This window comes from Cavia porcellus, unplaced genomic scaffold (genome assembly GCF_034190915.1).
Source record: "Cavia porcellus strain 051 isolate PalLab524CR breed Dunkin Hartley unplaced genomic scaffold, mCavPor4.1 scaffold_10, whole genome shotgun sequence".
Lineage (NCBI taxonomy): Eukaryota > Metazoa > Chordata > Mammalia > Rodentia > Caviidae > Cavia > Cavia porcellus.
Window position 1 is genome coordinate 79245953 of NW_026947493.1, and position 21903 is coordinate 79267855.

A 21903-nucleotide genomic window follows, 5' to 3' on the forward strand; every position below is an offset into this window, starting at 1 on the left:
AGAATTATTTGTGTATATTCACACATACATGTGAGTCACTGGTACACAAATGACATTTGAAGCCATGGAAACCTGGCACATTATCGACAGAGGCTACAGAAAAGATGAAGTGAAACTACAGAGGTCACTTAGACATAAAAATTTATTCTCAACTAGTAAAGGAGATTACGAAAGAACAACCAGTGTGGAGGAAGAAACTCAGACCAGGATGCGCCATGACAAGAGGAAGAAAAGTATTTTGGGAGACAGTGAAAGGGAAGAGGTGCATTACAAAGGTGAGGTTTCACGGCACTGGGTGGTCGCAGAATCAAAATATATCCCAGTGGATGATGAGGGGAGAAAACACGAAAGACAGACATGGAAAATGAATCAGAAGTGAAGACATGGGACTCATGCACAAAGGCAGCCCTCTAGGATATTTGCTGACTGAGTTCAGAGGCTCAAAGTTTCCTGAAAACGTGGAGGAAGGCAGGACTTCATTTGGAAAGAGAATAGGTAGATGATTGAGCTGTCTGCGTGCGGATGGAAGATGGCCTTGAAAGGGAAAGGTGGAGAAGTGGATGAGAGAAGACATGACAGATGGTACCGTAGAACCTACACCTCCTCGGACAGAGAGAGCCACTCCTCTGCAGTGTCAGAGAAAGGCAAAGATGAGAACGATTCTTCCAACAGACGGGAGGAAACAGAGGACCCTGAGTGCATCAGGCAGAGTTCTCAGTTGGAAACTGACCAGAGGATCAGGACATAAACCTACAAGTCTACCCATAGCTCAGTTAGCAGAAGAGCAGGAAAGCCAAAGGTTAGCTCCCCAAAGCAACCTTCCAAGTGATCTTTAAAATTAGAGTGACAGAAACCACCATCACCACCACTGAGGTTAATACCAGACATTAGAACACGACACTTCAGCCACCACCGCTGTTCTTGCCACTGAGAGAGAGGAGCATTGTCATTACTTTCTTTGTCCTGTGGAGCTGCAGCATCTGATAGTGAAGGCTGCGCCTTAAGTCAAGGACGCTGGAAATGCACATCTCTCATGAGATTAGCTTCCTCCAGGGAAAGGTTTCTTTCACCCCATGAGGATACATGCGTGAATACTGAGTTCAGGTTTTGGAGAGCCAAAAAACTACCCTACCAAGGTGTTCCAGAATGGGCACCCTGCAGGAGCTTTAACAAAATGTTCTAAGTCAGAGCAATGGTAAGATAAGGCACAAAAGTCATCTAGCCTCAAGAATCAGCTGTAAGGATGGAATATGGACTTGTGTCTTCCTGATAGAAAAGATATTTCAAAACAAAACTCATTCCACAGTCTAAATATGATCCCAAAGGGCCTTCACAATCGGTACCTCTGGGGTTCCATTGTTGTTAATGTTCACTCTCAGCCCATGAACCATAATTTTTAATAATATTGCCTTCAAAAAATTTAACTCCTCTGGAAAAGTTTTGGGGAAAAAAAAGCATTACCAAAGAAATCAAAATGAAATAAAAGTGTGGAATCCCACCAATGCTTTCGTGCTCCTAGAATGATGTGTATACAATTTTACATGAAAGATAAATTATCCACGCTGGTCTTCTGGAAACTGATAAAATACAGTGGACATTTTTTTCTCTCCACACACTTGTCTATTATTAATGAATGGCCGTCTCTGAAGTTTTAGATTCACGCTCAGCTTTTCACAATCCCAAACCTTCCTGTCAAGCCCACTGTTGAATGTTTCACAGCTACGTGGTTATCTCCTCAGGGCAATTCACAGAAGGCCAATTGCTAGGATACCAGCACACACAGTCTCTACTCTGATTCATATTGCCCAAATCATCTCCAAAGGAAGGTGCTGATTATGTCTTTGCCAACGCGGCATGAAAGTGTTCATGGGAACCAGAACTATTTTGAAGAGTCTTGGAGGAAATGGGCAAGGCTATATAATTTCATACCTTCTGAAGTAGCTAACCTTGATCCTCCAGGGTTGCCAGGGATCTATAATCAAGCTGACATTTATTATTCCTCTCAGATTTTTTTTTCCCTAGTGTGACAACCAGTATAGGAATGTAGTCAAATAAAGAAAGCTTCATCCAGTAGCTCCAGATGTTCTTGTGGATGTTAAGATTCAAAACCATAGTAGGAGTTGCTTTCCAGCCTACTTGGTTACCTGCATAGAGTCCACAGGATAAAACTTCATATACTTTGGTTATGGAAGGCAGTATGCATCCCAATCTTTCATCTCACAGCTAAGTACATGGAAACCCAGATAAATTTTCTCAAGTTCACACAGCTAGTTTTTAAAAATTAGAACGAAATTTTATCTCCTATGTTGCAATATTTTGTTCATCCATTTGTAGGTTAGCTTATGTCATAACCATGCCATTCTTAGTACACCAAGCATTTGGAGAAATAGATCGTCTCTTTTGGGATTTGACTTTTAAGTCATATGTTTTATAGCATATATCTACCCCCACCATTTGACAGCCATCTCTAAAAAGTTAGCAAATTAACCTCAGAATATGTATTAACACAAGTACTTTTCTTGACAACTGCTCCTGAAACAAGCTCTTATAAGTCAAATGAATTTATACATATCACAGGAATATTTAAACACACCAGTGACTAAGTCTTCAGTAAATACTCTATGGCCTTTTGTGTCTTGGAGTTCCTGGTTGAGACACACTTTGGATAAAGGGCACAGTCAATGATAGCTTCTCAGAAAAAGGAGAACTAGTTTCACTGCTCTTCATGGTGACTGTGTTTTGACCAATTCCTACGTTGCTCCCGAATGCCATATTTTGGTGGCTAATTTGGCTTAAATACCACCTGAAGCATCACATCCTAGTGAAAACCCTCACTGACTTATGAAGTCACATTTTAAAGAGCTGAGTGAGTGATCTAATAATGAAAGACTTCATTTTCACATGGTATACCAGATCATTTCTGGACAAAAATCAGATGAATGCTTTCCTTTTTTGTGGAAAGTTTAATTTAGAAATTTCCACAGAGCTTCCTCTTCTGTATCGTTCGTTATCAAAAACATAACGGTTTCTGTCTTCTAGGGGCTTCTGTCCTCCACCCCTTGCAAAACATTTTGGTCAAGAAATTATAATGCATTCACTGTTTATTTAGGCAAAGTTACTTAAAATCCTGTATCCAACTATTTAAAATCACTAACCAAGCACTGTAAACAATTACAGTGAATCATTTAACATTAACATGGATATTTTTTTCTTCTAGTCTTGCCAAAAATCTTCCTCATATTCGTGCTCACAACATTTTGGCATATTACTCACCCAGGAGGGACTATAAATTTGACTTATGGGCTCAGCTTCCACAATTCCAGATAGCAGGAGAATGACAAGAATATGTATTCTATGACAAAATGCATTACAAATGATAAAACTTCTGTACCACCCCAACCCCAAACCGGGCATTTTTGATTTGTGCTTACAGGCATCCCACAGGTGAAATGAATCATGTCTGATTAATTTTTTCATTGTCGTGTTATTTATTTCTACCATTTTCCTTCACTATTGTTGCCCACTGCATCTTATTAAGATGCTCTGTATCGGGGCTGGGGATTTAGCTCAGTGGCATAAGCGCCTGCCTTGCAAGCAGGCAGTCGTGAGTTCGATCCCTGGTACCGATAAAAAGAAAAAAGACAAAAAAAAAAAAAAAAAAAAAAAAAAAAGATGCTCTGTATCATGCCTAACAAGTTTGGTTCATTGTCTTCTTTCTGTAACACACATTTAGACATTTAAGAAACATATTTAGTATATGTGCTGCCGAAGTAGGCAGGTAAGAAGGAATTTTACAAAATCCTTTAATCCAGTTATTTCTCTGTAGAAAAATCTTCAGTTGGCTCCACAATTCTTATCTCAGAGGTGATAAATAGCGAGCGAGGATGAATTCTGTACGAGGGTGACTGCTCCACTCAGAGCTCTCTTTCCAGTTGTACCTTAAAAGGTTTTCCCAAAGCCAATTCATAATCTCTGCTAACACAGGTCTTAGAATATACACTCCAGACAAATCTATTTGTCAATTAACAAATCGGATGTGATACAAGGTTTTTACTTCTTAGACATTCCAAAAAATGTTTCACCTTATTAACATTGATTCAGCCTCTGTTCAAATCTTTCCCCAGTAATCGTCTTAGCCCTTATTTCCAGAAACTTCTCATGAGGTCTTTATTTCAAACATGCTAGTTCAGGACAATACCTCTTCCTTTCCACCACTGTGACTTTTCTCACAGTTTTCCACCATCTAAAAAAAATGTCACACTTGCTTCTTTCTACCAACATGACTTCGGGAAAAGACTCATTACACTATCCCTCATGATCCAGATCACACACTGTTACAAAGCCATTGCCCAAATTTGCAGTTTTCTTGGTCCATAGGACTCACCTCATCATTAGCCACATAACGTCCTAGACATTTTTGCTGCTGAATCTTACATAATTAAAGTTTCATTTCTCTGTGTCTTAATCACTGTATGTAGATCTCTAGTTCATTTTTTTCTTATATCTTTATAGTAGCAATGACACTTATAAATACAAGACAATGTTCTAAGTACTGTTTTGTTCATTTTTGAGGTTGGGGGAGATGATAAAGGAAAACATCATGAGAGGATACTAATATAGAAGGAAATGCATAGGAAATAAAGTGATTAATATAACTAAAGTTAAAAAGTAATAGTAATGATGTATGCTCATATGTTGTTGAAGAAAAGTCAGGTCACCATGTAAAGATAATCTGACCTTTGGAGACAGAAATCCTAGCTCCAGTTTATAAGCAAGATGATGCTATACACTATAACAGAGTTAAATTATACTACCTCTCCCTTCCCTTGGAGATATATTATTCAACTAACTGCCTGTGCTCTGTTTAGTTTTATAAAGCCGAATGAGATCATTCATATTCAGGCTTGTTCAACTCTCTTCTCTCAAGTAGCAATCAAACAGCTGCCTTCAGATGCAACTTTGTGACTCATGATACATTCATTCCGAAATGCCTTTGTACACCTTCTAGACCGGATCATCATCAACATCATCATCACGATGACACTTAAGCATTGTGTACATCCGTTTCATCTTCAAAGCTGGGTTAAATTCTATAATGCACTAAAAATGTGACACATTGGAAAGGTATGGAAGGTTTTGTTTGTTTGTTTGTTTTTACTATTATTCTAAGAAAAAGCTACTGAATACTGTAGCCCTGATAACAGCACGCACATCTCTGAGAGTGTCTGTGAATTAACAGTATGCACACAAAATGAAACTTCAAAGTTGGAAATTATTGGGTTGAAATTATTTCTCTCTTTAACGTACATAGAACATAAATCTTAGCTATTAGTGAAATGCCCACTGGTAATGTGATTCTTTTCTGAAATGCAGTAGCACAAGGTGGCTGTCTGAGCTAAGTGGCTCATTTAACTTTGTCTTATGAAGAAATGACTGTTTTCCTGCTGGTTTGCAGAACCACTGTTCAATCTTGCATGCCCAGCTCTGGAAATAGCTCTCTATATTCCAACTAAACTTTAAAATTTTAGTGACGCTGGTACTCCTGTAATCACAGGATCCCCTTGCATAGTAATCTGTTTGCAAGTTCTTCTTTCTGTAGCTTGAATGATTCAGTTTTTCTCCTCCACTGCGTCCTTGGAGCTGCGTAATTTGAGTTGTTCTTGACTCTCATTTTGAAAAACATGAACTGCCCCCGCATTTCCTTAGCTGGATCCTGGGACAGGATGTTGGTGGTGAGAGACACAGAGATCACTGCTTCCTTAGTGGACTTCAATATTTTTCTTATTTCCTATCATCTCTACTGTGCTCCTGGTTTCCACTGAGGAAGCTGTATACTGTGCATCATTATGCCTTTCCTGACTAGATTCACAGAGTCAAACCCATTTGCCGCCTTGGCTCTCATGTATAACAAGGATTATTATTGCAGTTATTGTAGATCACCGGGTCCCCGCATCCAGGTAGGCAAGGAGGCTGCGGATGCCAGCCGCAGACAGAAAGGAAAGGATGCCCAGGTGGTGCGACATAGTGGATTCAGCCCTGCTGCTGCAGCCTGGAGGAGCCCAGCAGGAGACCCAGCAGCACCCTGGCGCTCCTGCTCATCCCTGTTTCACTGATGCAGAAGGCAGAGGGGATCAAAGTGCACCGCCTCCCTGAGAGGTCCCGTGTGCATCAGGAGAGTGGGGACACATTTTGCCCTGGGGATTCTTCTTGCCCCTTCTGCAGCCCTAATCTGGGTCACGACCCCAGGAAGGGAACCAATGATCTATGACAATCTCTAAAGAACCTTCAGATTCATCACCGAATGGTGTATTTTCAAGCATTTTCCAGATACGCTGGCTTTACACTGGTTTGATTTTTATCACTCTGTCTGCACCCATTTCCGGTTCCTTAGGCATATTCGCATTTTTTTTTTCATATTCGCATTTTAATACATTTCTTAGGGTTGACAGTGTTTGCCCCCATCTGCATGAATATGGATACCCTTATCTAATTTTTAAGAAAACAAACCTATAATCTCCTTAAAATATGTTTACATAATAAAATATACCATATGCCATTACTTAGCTTTTAACTTTCTATTATTATTATTATTAGGAAACTGCTTTCCTTCTGTGTAATTTTCCTTGCTGGTTAACTAATTCAACAAGTGTTATTTGTGAAGGAAGATTAATGCTTTACTGAAATACAAATATAATACCTTATGTTTTACTGCATTTAGAATTCTTTTGAGCAATATGATGTGTTTTTCATAAAATTAATTCACTCCTATGGTATTATGCTGTTTTCTAACTCTTTAGATATTGCGTTTATTTTTTTCTGATCACTCAAAAATACTTCAGGTACAAAATTATATCTGCAGTAACTGTTCTCATTTTTTAAATACCTGGAAGTCCTTTATAGTTTTGGATACGGTATTCAAGAGTAATGCCTAAAATAAAGACTAACGTGGTACATGAAGAAAAAAGTCTTTTCTTCTGAAGGTAAGTTTTCTAGGCCTAGGGGTTGGAATGGGTGAGTGGACCATGATTTATTCTTCGACAAGTCTGAGTCCTTGTGTATCAAGATATTATACACGAGGTTGTTATTTTTTTTAATCCAACTACTTACAGCAACTTTTGTCTGCAGTGGAACCCTTCCACACACACTTCATTATGGTGATCAAATTCCCGCTACACAATTTTAGCAAGCATTAAAATTTCTATGATGAATATGTAAAGTCATGTGAGCTAAACCTCTTATACTTTACATATGTTTAAAAATATTTCTTGATGTTATCAACCCATCGTTAAGTTTATTAAATACTTATGCCATATCTAGTGAGTCAGATTTGAAACACACAATAGAACTGTTTTCTCTCTAAATTTTGAAAATTTTGAAAGAAAACTTTCACATCTTTTGAGCCAGTGAATCAATTTTTCTCCATATTTTCAAACTCACCATTCCTTATGAAATATGCACAGAAATACTAGCATCTTTCAAAAATGAACTCCATGTCAGACACTTTTTTTACATATAGTTCATTGATTTGAATATCCATTTTAAAGACTTTATCTTTTACTGACATACATTTCCGGAATTTGGACTCCAAACATTTTATAGCTATGCCACTTGTGAAGCTGTAGCTTACCATATAGGTTGAATTTGAATAACTCATGGAAACTACAAATAAACGTATTTTTCATTTTAACAGAAGCCATGAATATCGCCGGGAAGTGTGGTTGTAACAGTCTCCTTTGGTTGGGAGTCTATATTCTCTCAGTAACAACCTTGTACCAAAAAGACTCTGAAAATGATAGAGCAATTGCTCATTTCTGATTCTTGCTTGTCTAACTAAAAGAATAAAGAGAAACTGATGCCTAGCTTGCCTAAGTATACAATTTCAACATGTTTCTTTTAGAACAGATCAGATAAAATAGCTATCTATCTATCTATCTGGCATATATATATATATATATATTCGTATTAAGATTACATAAATGTACTTATGTCAAAGAAGAAAGCTAAACTAAAGGGTTTTTTTCCCCCTAAAATATATAGTATGATTACTTCTTCAGAAAAATGACAATTACCGTGTTCAATATACCTTTTCTAAATTCTGAGGGACTGATTTAAAAAGATTTGTACCTTTTTACTTTTCTTTCACCTTATTTTTCAGGATCCAAAGAATACTAAGTGGTTGTTAGAAATACTTAGAATCAAATAATCGTAGAACTGAAAGTAACTCAAAAAGTTGACCGGTTGCCCAAGCAATGTAGAAATCCTCAGCCTCTGCCTGAACACTCCCTGGGACAGGAAGGTGGTTGCTTCATAGATAGGCGGATTGGTATTTTGGTTTTTCTAATTGAAAGAAACTTCTCCCCTGGTTTTCTGCAGCATTTAGATCCTGGATTCGCTCAAAATGTTTTATTTCTTACCATGCACTTCTTCTTCTATGATGGGAGACAATGCTTTTACCTCTGTGTCTAATCTGAACCCCCAGGATTTGGCAGTCTCGGTCATCTTTGAACAGGATAGAGCATGACGATACCCTTTAAATACTGGTTCCCCAAAAATTGCAAACAGGTGTCCAGACAATCTCAGATTAGGTGCAATCGTAATATTGTTTTCCTTCCATGAAATTAATAGACCCCTCCAGAATGTTCTCTTCATGTTACAATGCTTGTCAGACCATTGGTTAATAATTGAGCATATCAGAAATTTTTAAAATGTCAGCTAGACCTATTTGTAGGTTGGTGATAGATTTATGAGACCCTGAGTTCACTTCCCTGAACTGCATAAGCAAAACAAAACGACATGAAAAAGCAAAAACCACATATTGTGTTCACGGGACTCTTGATATATGCATTTTTTACCTATCTGAATTATCAGCAAATAAGTGTATCACCGAAAGTGCTGTACTATTTGTGTTCATGTAGTTTCTGACAATAATTTAATTAACAGTGATTAGTAATGACAAGGAGAAATGAAATTGTTTTTAGATGACCCACGCAGATCTCTAACGGTGAGTTCATTTTTCCCATTAACAGATGCTTCAGCTGTTTGATAAGCTACTCTTGCCTTTGACTGGAGGTTGAGGCAGCTGATGCAACTTGCTTTTTTCCCCCCGGTAGAGAATTGGGCCATTCTCACATCTTCAGGCTTTTGGCGCCTCTCCTATTGTCCTGATTTCTTAGAGATTAAGGAAGGTTGGTTTCATCATCTTGGCTGCAAGCTCTTTCAGCACCAGGGCATGTTGTTTGTAAGGAGACTTGAACTCATTTGAAGTGCTAGGTACTTTCTACTATCTCTCCATCTGTGCTGGAATTCTGTTCCCTCTTAACGATGTTTGTTCTAACCTTACCAGTTTGAAGATCATGCTTCCTGATAGAAAAGTTTGAAAAAAAAAAAAAACTATCAATAGTTACATTCTTTTTTGTCTAGCATTACAACATATCTCATAAGGGATGAATATAATCCTTGTTCATGTCTAAAACCAAATAGCAATTCACAAGAACGAAAAAAATCTGTTTTCATTTTTAGCATTTTGATCATTAATGATCAAAAGTAAAAATAAAGTTAATTAGTGCATCAATTAGATTTCTTATAATGTGGCACCTAAAATCCCCTAAAGTACAAATTCTTGAAACAGCTGGCATATGGGACATACCCATGACGAAATCTAAATTCCACATTGTTCTAAGGGAGATGAGAATCTCTTACGGCTATTTTCTTTTATTTCAGTTCTAAAGTTGGGTAAATTACTACTGTAAATCAAGAAGCAGGTTTGTTTTCAAATTGAAAGATAAAATGATTTTAAAATCATGTCAAATTTTGATGGTAAATATATTCACTTTTGTTTTTTAAATTTTGTGTCTTTAAAAGTACCATTTTCAAAATTATTCTGCAAGACTGAGAAAATCATTTCCTAAGCCCTTTGCAGAGTATACAATACTTTTAGCTAGAAGTTCTAGGAAGACAATATGGATATGTGATTCTGTGGTGTTTGGAGAGGGACCCTCCTGATAATGAGCTTAGAATAAAGCAATCATTTTCTGAAATCCTGAAAGTGCTTTGTAAAAAAGGTTACATTGTGAGGTTTCTGTTAAAATATTTAGGAGGCTCTATGCATTGATTGCTTACCATATGGTTAAATAGATTTATTTACACAGACTTGCCTATACTAAATACATGTCAATATGTACACATTTATGTATAACTTTCCGTTTAAGGGAAACATTAATTAACAACTCTGCATGCAAATAGGCACTTTCATTAACTCTTTTTAAAATCATTTTGAGTTGCACTATAACTATGCTAGTATTCCAAAGAAAAGTGACTTTATTTTTAGAATTAAGCATCTGCTAAAATAATTGAAACATTTGAACTTATAAAAGATAAATTAAAAATACACTGTGTTAATATATCAAAACCAAAAGTAATATCATTAATGGCTTTTCATATTAAAGAATTTCAGTTAACATCTTTTAAGGAAAATTCTCTGGTAATTAAAAAGGGAATATAAACCTGGAAATACACCCAAATACAGGATTGCATTTCAAAACGAAAAATGTGAAAGAACACACGTTTTTTCACAGGGTGATAAATTTAAATAAATAGCAAAACCAGCAGGACAAGTTATCAGATATCCCTAAACATATAATGAAGTATCTTTTACAAAGCAAGCTGGGCGCTGGTGAGTTATGGGAGGGCTTATACACGCAGTGATGAATATCTTCCTGGGATGTGTGCACGAGGTTATCGCCAGACACTGGGAAATACGAGTAAACATTCCCCAACAGTCCAAAGACATTCTGTCAGCGTGACTTATGTCATGTCGCCCTGGGTATGAGTCTACCTCTGAATGGTTTTATTTACTTCCCGGCCTGTTTGTCTCTTCTTGGTCAGGTTGCCGGTGCTACAGTGGTAGAGTTTAATCTATTTTGTTTATCTCTGACCCTTGTAGTCATCAGGAAGAAACTATTCCAGTAGGAATTCACGTTTTGGTGATAAACGAGTGGAACGGGACTAACCTTAGTATAGGTTAGTTTGCTTCGTTCTGCAACGCGGTTACAGATTGCAAGGTGATTCCTTGCCAATTATTCCTGCTTAAATGGTATTGATCACAGAAATATAAAAGAAGATGAGGGACCGGGGATTTAGCTCAGTGGCATAAGTACCTGCCTTGCAAGCATGTGTCTGGAGTTTGATCCCCGGTACCAAAAAAAAAAAAAAAAAGAATATGAACTATACACACATAGGAGCAAAAGTCTGTGTTTCAGTCACCATTGTCTTCCTCGGTGTCTAGTAAATAGTAGGTACACAAAAATATACACTGAATATTCAATAAGTCAAGAGGTCAGTAAAAATCTAGGATAACACGGACTCTTAATGACATTGGCATTCTTCTTGTCTATTAGAAAGTGTGTGAACTACGGAAAATTTAATTGTTCCCATTTTGATCTATATATCTAGTTTTCTCTTTTATTCTTTGATATAAAATATTCAGTGATATAAAATACAGAGTTCTAGCACTAAAAGGCATTCAAGGTGCTACTTTTTAGGTGGGAAAATTGAGATCTACAGTAATTCAGATGCACAACTGGAATGTAAAAGTATTACAGACCAAAGTAAATATAAATATTTGAGTTCTTACTAAATGTGTAGCTATAGCAATAATCTAAGCCAACCATATCCGTCCTCTTTTAGAACGGACATTGTCACTAAAGAACCCGGTCTAAAATTAATGTGTTACATATGTATTAAATATCTGCTGCAAAACTCATGTTAGTACAAACTTAAAATTTCCCTTCTGGTCTCTTAACTCCTAACATTTTTTGTGCAGTGTGTTCTATTGTCTCACTGGTAATCTCTCAACCTATCATGTTCTAAATATGTTCAAGGTGAGAGAGACAGTGATTTTTTAAATTATAGTTAAACTTTCTGTAACATTCACAGTGTACATGTGATTCCATGAAGGTGGAAAGGGATATTGAGTCTGGTGGACGGTAGGACGACTCTCTGTACAGTGTTTGAGTGGGGTGGGGTCTACCTGCAGTCATGTGTAAGTTGTGTATACGACATGTAGTCAGACATATGCTATGTATGTATATGCCAGTCATATATAGTTCAATTAAATATGCTTCTATGCACACATAAAAATGTGTTTATATCATCTTACTTAGAAATTCAGTAACCCTGCAAGCATGGTAAGTCCCATTTCACAGATGGCCAAAATAAAGCTGAAAAATATATATCTAGTTGGTGGCCTAGAGTAGTTTTGAGTTTAGGGCTGCCTGACTCCCAAGCCTGCCCTCATGACCACACTACTTAAACTAATCCTGTACCGCCAGCTAATGTGCCAGGAAATTAACCTTTAGGGTGTGACTTACTCTCCCAGGGATCTTAAGGCTACTGTGCTACAGTGCACCTGGATTCTCCAGGTGCTCATCTTAGGAAACTCCACTGAAAGTTGATACAATGTTCAGTGCCAGAGAGAAAATTAAATGCTGGGTGAAACCACCAAGATAGACTGCATTCTTTACTTGGACTCAGTAATGAATTCTGTTTCACTTGCAAAAGTAATGTGAGCTATCTAGCAGACGACTGTGAGTTTGAGTCTCCTTAAGAAATTAATATTCCTGCTTCCAAACTAAAATGATTGCCAAGAGATCCAGGAGACATAAATCTTCCTGGAACCCTGCCGCCTTGGAATTTGTTGAGCACACGCTCCTGAAACGCTCGCTCCCCGGCCTCCGCAGGTCCTGATGCCCCGCGTCCCTCTGACTGCTATGTTCTTCCTGTTTCTCAGCCACTGTGTTTGCAGGAATTCTGCACTCTGTCTCTTCTCAGTCACTGTATTCTCCCTGTGTGACCCGAGCCCCTGTCATGATTTTAGCAACCCAAAATATGTTAATGGCTTCAGCATCTTTATCCTGCCTTTTCCCTGGGTCTACACATGTGGGAAGCCAGACCCCAGATGGACATTTCCCTTTTAGTTTCCCAGAGTGAGCTCACAGCTTGCTTGCCTTAAAATTAAAATAACCACCTCCCATTTACTTCCTTGCGATATGCTCCTTCCTCTTTTTTGCTTGGCAGTGTGCTTGAGCTCAGCTTGGAGGCCAGTCCTGTTCAGGGCTGGGATGAATTAGCTCTACGTGGAAGACCTGCAGGGTCCCAACAATTTCTTTTATCCTTTGAAACGGGGCTCCTTCTCAATATTTTAAAATGTCTAACTCATCAGCTAGGCCCATTCAAGTCTAGACTCCTGGTGTTTGAGCTTTAAGAAAAACGTGAGTAACCAAGGACTATTGATAAAACAGATTCTGATCGAGTAAGTGTGGCAGCTGATCCCAGGTTCGGCTCCAGCTTGCAATCATGACGCTCTCTGCCTGCAGGTCGTAGTAGGGAATCCTCTCCTCACTCATCCACCTGCTTAGACCTCCGTCCTCCTACGGCAGCCTTCCCTTTCACTGATTCCAGAATAAGCAGAGGAATTGATCACGGTCTCTGCTTAAAATGTTTCTCTCTTGAGCACTAGAGAAAATTCACCCTCGTTCACGGAGGCCCCCTACACCCTCTTAAGACCTAGTCCCTGTCCACCTGTCCACCTCTCCAGATCATTTCACATAGTCTCTTGGATTTAACACACCAATAACATGAAAGTCTGGGTCCAGGCCTTCTCAGGTCTGCCCCATCCTCACTCTTAATTTTCTGTGTTCCTGAGTATTTATTGTCATCTGTTTATCCTTTGCTCCTATCGTGTCAGCTCTTTAAGGTAAAGGATCGTGTTTTGGCCACCTTTGTGGTCCACTGCACCAAGGACAGGCCTAGGATATACTTCATTTCAGTATTTGTTTGCTGAGTTCAGCTGAACATACTCAAAATTTCCATTTTTAAAAGTGCATCAATTTCTTGAAGGCAAAATATGAATGTGCCATCATATTTTTAGTGGAAAATTACAGAATAAGCTTGAGGTATTGGACCATTTTCAGACACAGTAGCGGAGAATGATTCAAGAAATTAATTAAAAACTTACTTTGTAGCACATTCTGCTTATGGATCTTAGACAAATATCCTAATTTGTTATGATATGACAATAGCGAAAAGTGTATCACATTACCTGACGGTAATATTGCTTTGATAAACAAGTTTATAATTATAAATGCCAAATACAATGAACAGAGAAGAAAACATAAGGAAAATGCGTTGGCTAAAGCCCCAGAATTAATTCAATAAGATTGAGGTGGTTAAAAATAATATGCCTATAGCTATCTTCACCATATATCATATTGTTGCTTCTTGCAAAAGTGGTATTAATTTTAAGCTATGTCATCTCATTTTTTAATATGCCGATGTCCTACTTGAAATGCATAATAAATTCAGTCCAAACATTCTGATGTCAGCTATAATCACAGATGAAGTAAAAAAAAAAAATAAAGTTTGGGTTCCCTTGGCTGTATTGAGATGACTTATGAAACTGTGCAGGTATGGAAATGCGCCCATTGGTGGATCGGCAGCTGCTCATTTCACTGTGCTACAGCAGCATCCTGGGGAAAATTCATGATTCATGACCTGTGGAAAGATTAGAAGAAGGTTAAAAAAAAAAAAAAAGCTCACTTGCTGCTCCACAGACAGACTGAATTTCCGTTTTCATTTTTTGAAGTAACTATTTTATCCTCAAAGCCATTTGCATGTAGATGAATTCAGTTGGTTTCAAAGTCTTTTCTCCAGGAGAAAATGTAGAGGTAAATGATTGTGTACATCGAAAAATGACTCTTATTAAACAATGGTAATGTCTAATTTTTATGTCTGGACTAAGAATTCATTTTTGGACTTTTTAGAAAGTTATTTTCAATAAATAAATGATATGCCTAACAAAATTATTATATGTGTCACAAACATAAAGCAGACCAGTTCCTTTTGAAGGCTAGTGTATATTATGAGATTGCCTATAGTTTTGCTCTGCTTTGCAAAAGAAAAAAAAGCTGCGCTGATAACTTGCTCTTACAATTTAAGGATTTTGAATCTCTGATTTTCTGGGTGAGGCAGTCCTCAATTCTCCACAGCTCTGTTCTTTGGAATGGGCATGGGCCACCCCCAAAATATTTCCTCTATCTTAAAGCAAGCCTTGTTTTCATTTTCTTCTGTAGATGGCATGTTTTCTGTAAAAGATTCTTCCTGCTTTGTAGATTTCAAATAAGCTTGATTGACCGCTTTTAAACTTTTGCAAAAGACTGGCATCTCGGGGGTGACCCCTTTAAAGTCAGTTATTCAGGTGAAGGTGGTTCTGTCATATATACAGGATTATCAGATTGTGGCAGGACACGTACCAGGGTATTTATGTTTACACTGAGCTCTTAGGAAACTGAAAACAATGCGGCTGTCTATCCATAAGACATTAAAACAAGGTCACTATGTAAGGGCGTGGGCTGAGCTGGACTCATTCTCAGTAAAGTCCTGCCACCAACAAGTGGCGGCAGGGAGGTTAAAGCACTGTGTGGCTGTCCCCGAGCACCTGCCTCTTCCTTCTCCATGTGCGCCCCTCCTGGCACACTGTGCTAATGAATATTCACCCACCTTGCTTTGGGGAAAGAGAGTTTAATTAAAGTATATTTGCATCTCCATGGCATCTTTGATCCAAGAATGTTTATGAAATATGCATTATGAGACAAAGTAGTCAACACAGATGAAGCGAGGAAAAAAGAAAAGAGGATGGTTTTCTAAGTACCGAGATATTAGGAAATTTTAGTCATAGAAATAGAACTATGTGCCTTATAAAATGATGCCTGGAAGTTGCCCCACTGAAATTCCTTGTCTAAAAAACATTCAATCAACTATAAAGTTGGAGCCCTTAAAAAGTTCTGGGTTTTGTAGAAAGGTTAAAATTAAACTCAGCTGAACTCAAAATTATTTCATCTGCAGAAGAACAGAAGAAACAAAAGTCAATTCCTAAACTAGGGAACGATATCAAGGAGCATGAATGATAGGTAATGTGAAGAAGATTAAATCTTTTTCAAGGACAGTTTTTCCCTTAAAATTACAGGACAATCAAAAGTGAAATGCCTACAGTTTAATGAAACTATTGCCCACACGGGAGTATTTCCTTTCTAAAAAAAAAAAAAAAAAAAAAAAAAAAAATCATTGATTGATTTAGGTGCAAGGATCGAACTCACGACCTCATACTTGCCAGGCAGGCACTGTGCCACTAAGCTATATCCCCGGCCCCAAAGAAATATCTTTTAGATGGGAAGGAAAATGAATGGGAATTCTAGAACCAAACTGGCTACACCAGTGCTGTTTAAACTGGGAGTAGTAAAGTTGTGGAATACTCACTTAAGATAACATCCCTGAGGAATTAATTCTTCTTCATGTAATACAAAAGTTATAATAAAAATGTTATATTAAAAAAGGGTCCTAGCCTCTCAATTCCTAGGACAAATCACTCTTCTCCCCTCTAACTCTACCTCTTCATTACCCCTTCTCCATGTAGTATTTCTTTTTTGCCAAATGTGGGGATGAAAGGGAAAGCTCAAGTTTGTTAAGATGTTTTCCCTCCTGATTCAAAGGGCGGCATGAACTATTTTGATCCATGGTTGCCAGGTGAGATTCGCGAGATTCCCCCACCGAAGGACACAGAAGCAGTCAGATGTTGCTGATCAGAAGCTGCTCTTACATTTTCCCGGAAGAAAGAGCTGCTAGACAAATGAAAACCTTCACACACAGCAGTGAGCACACAGCACTGCACACAACAAATATTCGGCAAGTTTTAGTTACAGCGATGATGGTGCCCGTGAACACGAAATATAATAGTAACTTACAAGCGTAGGGTGCAGGTAGCAACTACTCTCCCATATCCTAACTGTAAGAAATGTTCCTTTATATTTCAAGGACAGAAAACATTACAAATTACTCTTCAAAATCTAGTCCTGTGCACACATAAAAAGATACAAGCTAGCAGTGAATATTTTCAGGTAAGTTATACTTTTATGTTAATTTACAGAAATTTGGCTTTCTTTTTTCAAGTCACCGATATTTGTCCTCAAACTTTTCTAAAGAAAGAAATCCAATACACAGTTTGAGTCCACTACTGTCAGATTAGAAATACCTTGACAAACTATTGGAGCAAAAAAATTGCACAGAGTAGCTTAGGGAAAATATGTTTACTTCGCTAGGGGAGGGTAGCATTTTGTTTACCAGAATACTAGCCTCTGAGATGTGTGTTTGATAGATTTAATAGTTACACTAAATACATTTCAAAGCCCTCAAAAAATAATCTGACAATTTCAAAACACTTTGGGCAGTCCTCAGAAATTCACAAAACATGGGAGGCATTTGGGTGCTACAGGAATTACTGTTTTTAGTGACATTTTCTTTGGAAGTTCTCTTTGAGTTTGAAAATCTTTCCTGAGAGCCTTGTTCATGAGCAAAACAGTCATAATAATCGTCAAACTGCAAACAATGAATGCTTGGAAATTGCTCAGACATGAAACCAAGCAGAACACAGTTGTCCCCATAATTTTTTCAAAATACTTGTGATCTATGAGGCCCCAAAAGGGACACAGTCCCTGCTTCCTCTGATGATTTTTAAACACAGAAATGAAACCGTGATCCTGGGATCTGTCAGATCTTTGATGTGTCCATTTTATTGGATTTTAATAAGAAAATAATGCTCTTGCTACCTCTATTAAGAGCACATTAATTGGGGCCAGAAAAATTCTGTGTAAATCTGCCTATAATTATAGTAAAATCGTTATCAGGTCAAAAGAGTTCTTCAGTCAAAGAGTTTCAGTTTTTTCTCCTCCCTGTGGCAATTTTTATAAAAATGTAAAAAGACACTCTGAATAAGAAGAAACAATTGCTTTTCATGCTTCAGGGAAGAGTCCTAAATATGAGTCAGCATTCAAATGTCAGGTTCAGACAGGACAACACGGTGTTTTCACAAAGAAATGCAATCATTTTCTTAGTTTTTAATCGGACAAAGCCCCTTGTAGCACAGAGGTTATCTGGTGTTTGTTTTCTTTGTCAATATTTTACACAGGTCTGCAAATAAAGCTCTCTCTTATCTCTAATACAATCCACGTAACTGGTGTGAAATTACTAAATCAAACTGGTCAGTGTGTTTTGGATAAAGTAAGCCAGTCTGCAGAACTGACGCTTGAGGAAAACACCCGAGTGGGGGATCTAGCTCCCACCAAACTGTGCAGAAAATCACAGCAGTAGCCCAGATCGTTGACTAAGTGTTAGAACCTGTTAGCATACAACTATTCATAAAATGACTCCCTGCACTCTTCCAAAATGCCCATCTCTTTAAAAAGGGTGTCACTGCAATGCGACTGCTTTTTAAATGTTGTCAGCTACTTAGAAAGATGGGGCCCTCTTTGTTTGTCAGTTCATTAATTTATTTAAGATGTGAGTATGGTCAGATTCATGAAGGTAATAAATCTCTTTTGTAGAGACAGATAATTGCTTTAACATGGCAAGACACAATAACATAGAATTTAAAACAAAGCAAGCTTACCATGTGCATGATAGGAACAATAGGCTCCAAGTATTAATAGCAAATAAAAAACAGCTCCCAATTACATAATCATTGAAGAGAATGCAGTTAGAAGTTGAACGTTTGATATTTTTCCCTCTTAACAAACCTGTCTTCTTGCTAGATACTTTCCCACATTAAAATTCCGCCAATGCCACCGTATTCAGATCTCTAGGGAGCCCTTTTCCCTCTTGAAGACATTTTGGGGTTTCACAAAAATCGTTTGCCTGTCTCACTGGATTGAACCTCAAAGACCCCTTTGACGCAAGTGTGATTTCGACCACGTGAGCATGGTTTCCATTTTTTAACTAGATTAAAACACGCATGAGGGAACTGCTCATTGAACTTTAATGTTGCTTTGTTGCTTTGATGGTTTGCAGATTTCTGTTTCATAGATGGTTTTCCTCCCATACATTCTAAAAGTGAAATGATACATTGTAATTTGAATGATAATTTTGTTTTGATGATTTAATTGATAGCAGACAGAGGGATGCAGTGCCTGCTTTTCCATTTATGTTTTGTTTTTTTCTTTTGCCCCCCTGCCTAACAGATGAGACAGCTAGGAGTTTCACAAACATCTGTAAATAATTAAGGGATGTTACACTAAACTGTATTTCCTTTATGTTCACCTGGGTTTTTCCTGAGGAGCTACACGGTAATCCTGGTTCAGAAAAAGAGCACCTTCCTCCTGCTGCTCCTGAGTCTTCGCCTTTGCTTTCTGTTAGTTTAGGTGGTGATTAAAGGCAGTCTGCCCACGTTCATTCTCATGACGCCAGGGAAAGTCTAGCCACATCCTTTGTTGTTATCATTCTGACAGCCCTGGGCCTCGGACTTCCCAGGAGCAAGTATTCCCTTCCTCTCTCTCCCTCATTACCTACTCCCAACACCCCCACGGCCCCTTCTGTCCGTCCATCGCTCTTTCTGTCCCTCCGTTTTTCAGCTAAAAATCTCAGAACTCCTCTTGTGCTTTTTACAAAACTTTTTTTTTTTTTAAAAAAGACGATGCTGATGGAAAAATCACGACATAGTGTCTCATCGGCTTGCTGGCTTCTTCGGCAATACCATATTTTAAAAGATCTGTTTATCTTTATATGAACGTATGAAAAATAAAAGGAGCACACCAGCTGTTCAAAGCTGCTTGCCTTCCATGGATCCAAGAAACTGTTTATCAGCTAGTCAAACGATTAGATGACACCCCAGATTGACTTTCAGTCTAGAACATTCTCAGGGAATAAAAAACCCCAATTAGTTCTGCTACCTAAAGGTCTCTGTTGACTTCAGTCCTAGGAGCTTACAGCTAGTCGAAAGAAAAGTTCTCAGGGCAAACAGAAACAAATCAAAATACTTTCCTTAAGTTCTGTTTGGTTATCTTAAAACGTACAAGGTCAGTGATTGAGAAGGTACTATATATTTTGACCTTAGGCCTTGAGCTTTGCAACACTGTTTTCAGTTTGTGGGACCCTCGCAGCCTTGGGGGATCTCAGGGCACCCGTAGACAAGTTGTTTTCCTCTAACTACATTTTACAACTTCTCCGTGGGCCCTGACATCAGCGAAGTTCGTATTATTGATATATAGTTAGACTTTTCAACTCAAAACTTCTGGATCACTGAAGGTTCTCCCCCCTGCCCCATAACATTCACAATTGAAACGGAGCAGGAATGGCCTTAATGTAATACATGTTTTAAAATCATTAAAATGTTATTTTGAATTTTTGCACTTCAAGGGAAGCATTATTTACATGTTATATACATGTATGATGGGCCTGAGCAGTCAACTGGAAGGCGCTTCACAAACTGAACACATTCATGGATCAAGACTGATCAGGGTGAGGATGAGGCCAGGGTCTAAGTGGGTTCCCTCTTTTCTGCACCCTTCTCTGAGCTGTAACAACAGCTATGCTGAATGCTAATGCATTGACCCACTCAGCCAGCGTTCTACAGTCAGGATGAGCAGCCACCAGCCTCCAGTGGCCCCCCACCCTGACTTTCACAGCCATCACTTCGTTGCTCCTAGGCTCCTGCTTTGTCACGCAGGCGTGGGTCCTCTGCCGCTATAGTGATTTTTGTTTGTTTGTCTTTGGTACGGGGGATTGGGGATCGAACTCACAACCTTGCGCTTGCCGCTGAGCTAAACCCCTGGCCCTCGGCTGCTATAGTTGAACCTGCACTGCATTTTGGTAACTCTGACAGTTTTCAGAGCGCTGTCAGATCCACAAGTCTATAGAAGACCAGTCTGTGTTTACTTGCAATTTCCAGACACCACAGTGACCTTCCACACTTGACGGCCTTGATATTGCTGTAAGAAGCCTGCAAGAGACTCAAGTGAGAATGTGTAGACAAGAATCTGGAAGGAGAATCAAGTCAGTAGCTGGTAGTCTCGCTTCCCTTCTGAAGAGGCCAGGGACGGAAGCAGCAGGGAGGAAAATGAACTCGCAGGATTCTCCCCCGGGCCAACTGTGTGATCACTGACAGACAGATTTGCATTTTGCTTGCCTCTACCTTACCTGGTGAGTGAGGGAGCAGAGAACACCCGTCTCCAGCCCAAGAGTCCCCTTTCCCCTGTGAAGCATATCTATTCATCACCTCATTCAACTGACGAAAATGAGCACAACACAAACAAGGTAGATGGCGGGACGGTAGGGTTGGTCTTCTATTAAATCTAGGCTGAAAGAAGATTGCTGCCAGAGGAGGTGGAGGGTGTTTTGATGGCCTTTATGAATCTTTCTTCATTTTATCACTAGTATTTCACTCACAAATGGATCTAAGATGTGTAATTGGAAAGTGGAGAAACAAAAAAATTCACACACACACACACACACACACACACACACACACACACACACAGAAAGAGCAGCCCTCCCCACCAAGCATGCTGGTTGCACACAGTATTTCTTTTGGCAAAGTTTAGACATGTCTTTCTAGTTAACAAATGTATTCTGCTGTCAGCTCCTTATAAGAATTATACTCCAGCTCCATGCCAAATAACCTCTTTAAATATTAATAAATAACTCAAGGTACGTTAGAGAGTCTGTGCTTGAGGAATTATGCTAATACTCTCAGTGGAGCTGACAGAGGGAATCCCCCCTTAGATAGCTGCTCCCAGCAGTAGACTTCCCCAAACACAGCTTCCAAACTGGTGTGCTCCCCCAGAAAGGGGAGTGGGAAGGAAGTCAGTTTGTTTGATTCCTGTGCGCTGAGTCGTAGGGAGACCCACAGTGGGCCCCTCCTGAACTGTGTGGTTTCATTGTCAGGATTCTCCACTGTTAATCCAAACCAGGCCATGCTTCTCCTACTCCACAGCCGAAATCGTAATATTTGTTGCTTAGATAAACAAGGAGAAAGAATAGATGGTCAGAAGGACTCAGTGAATCCACACCTATTCCCTGTGC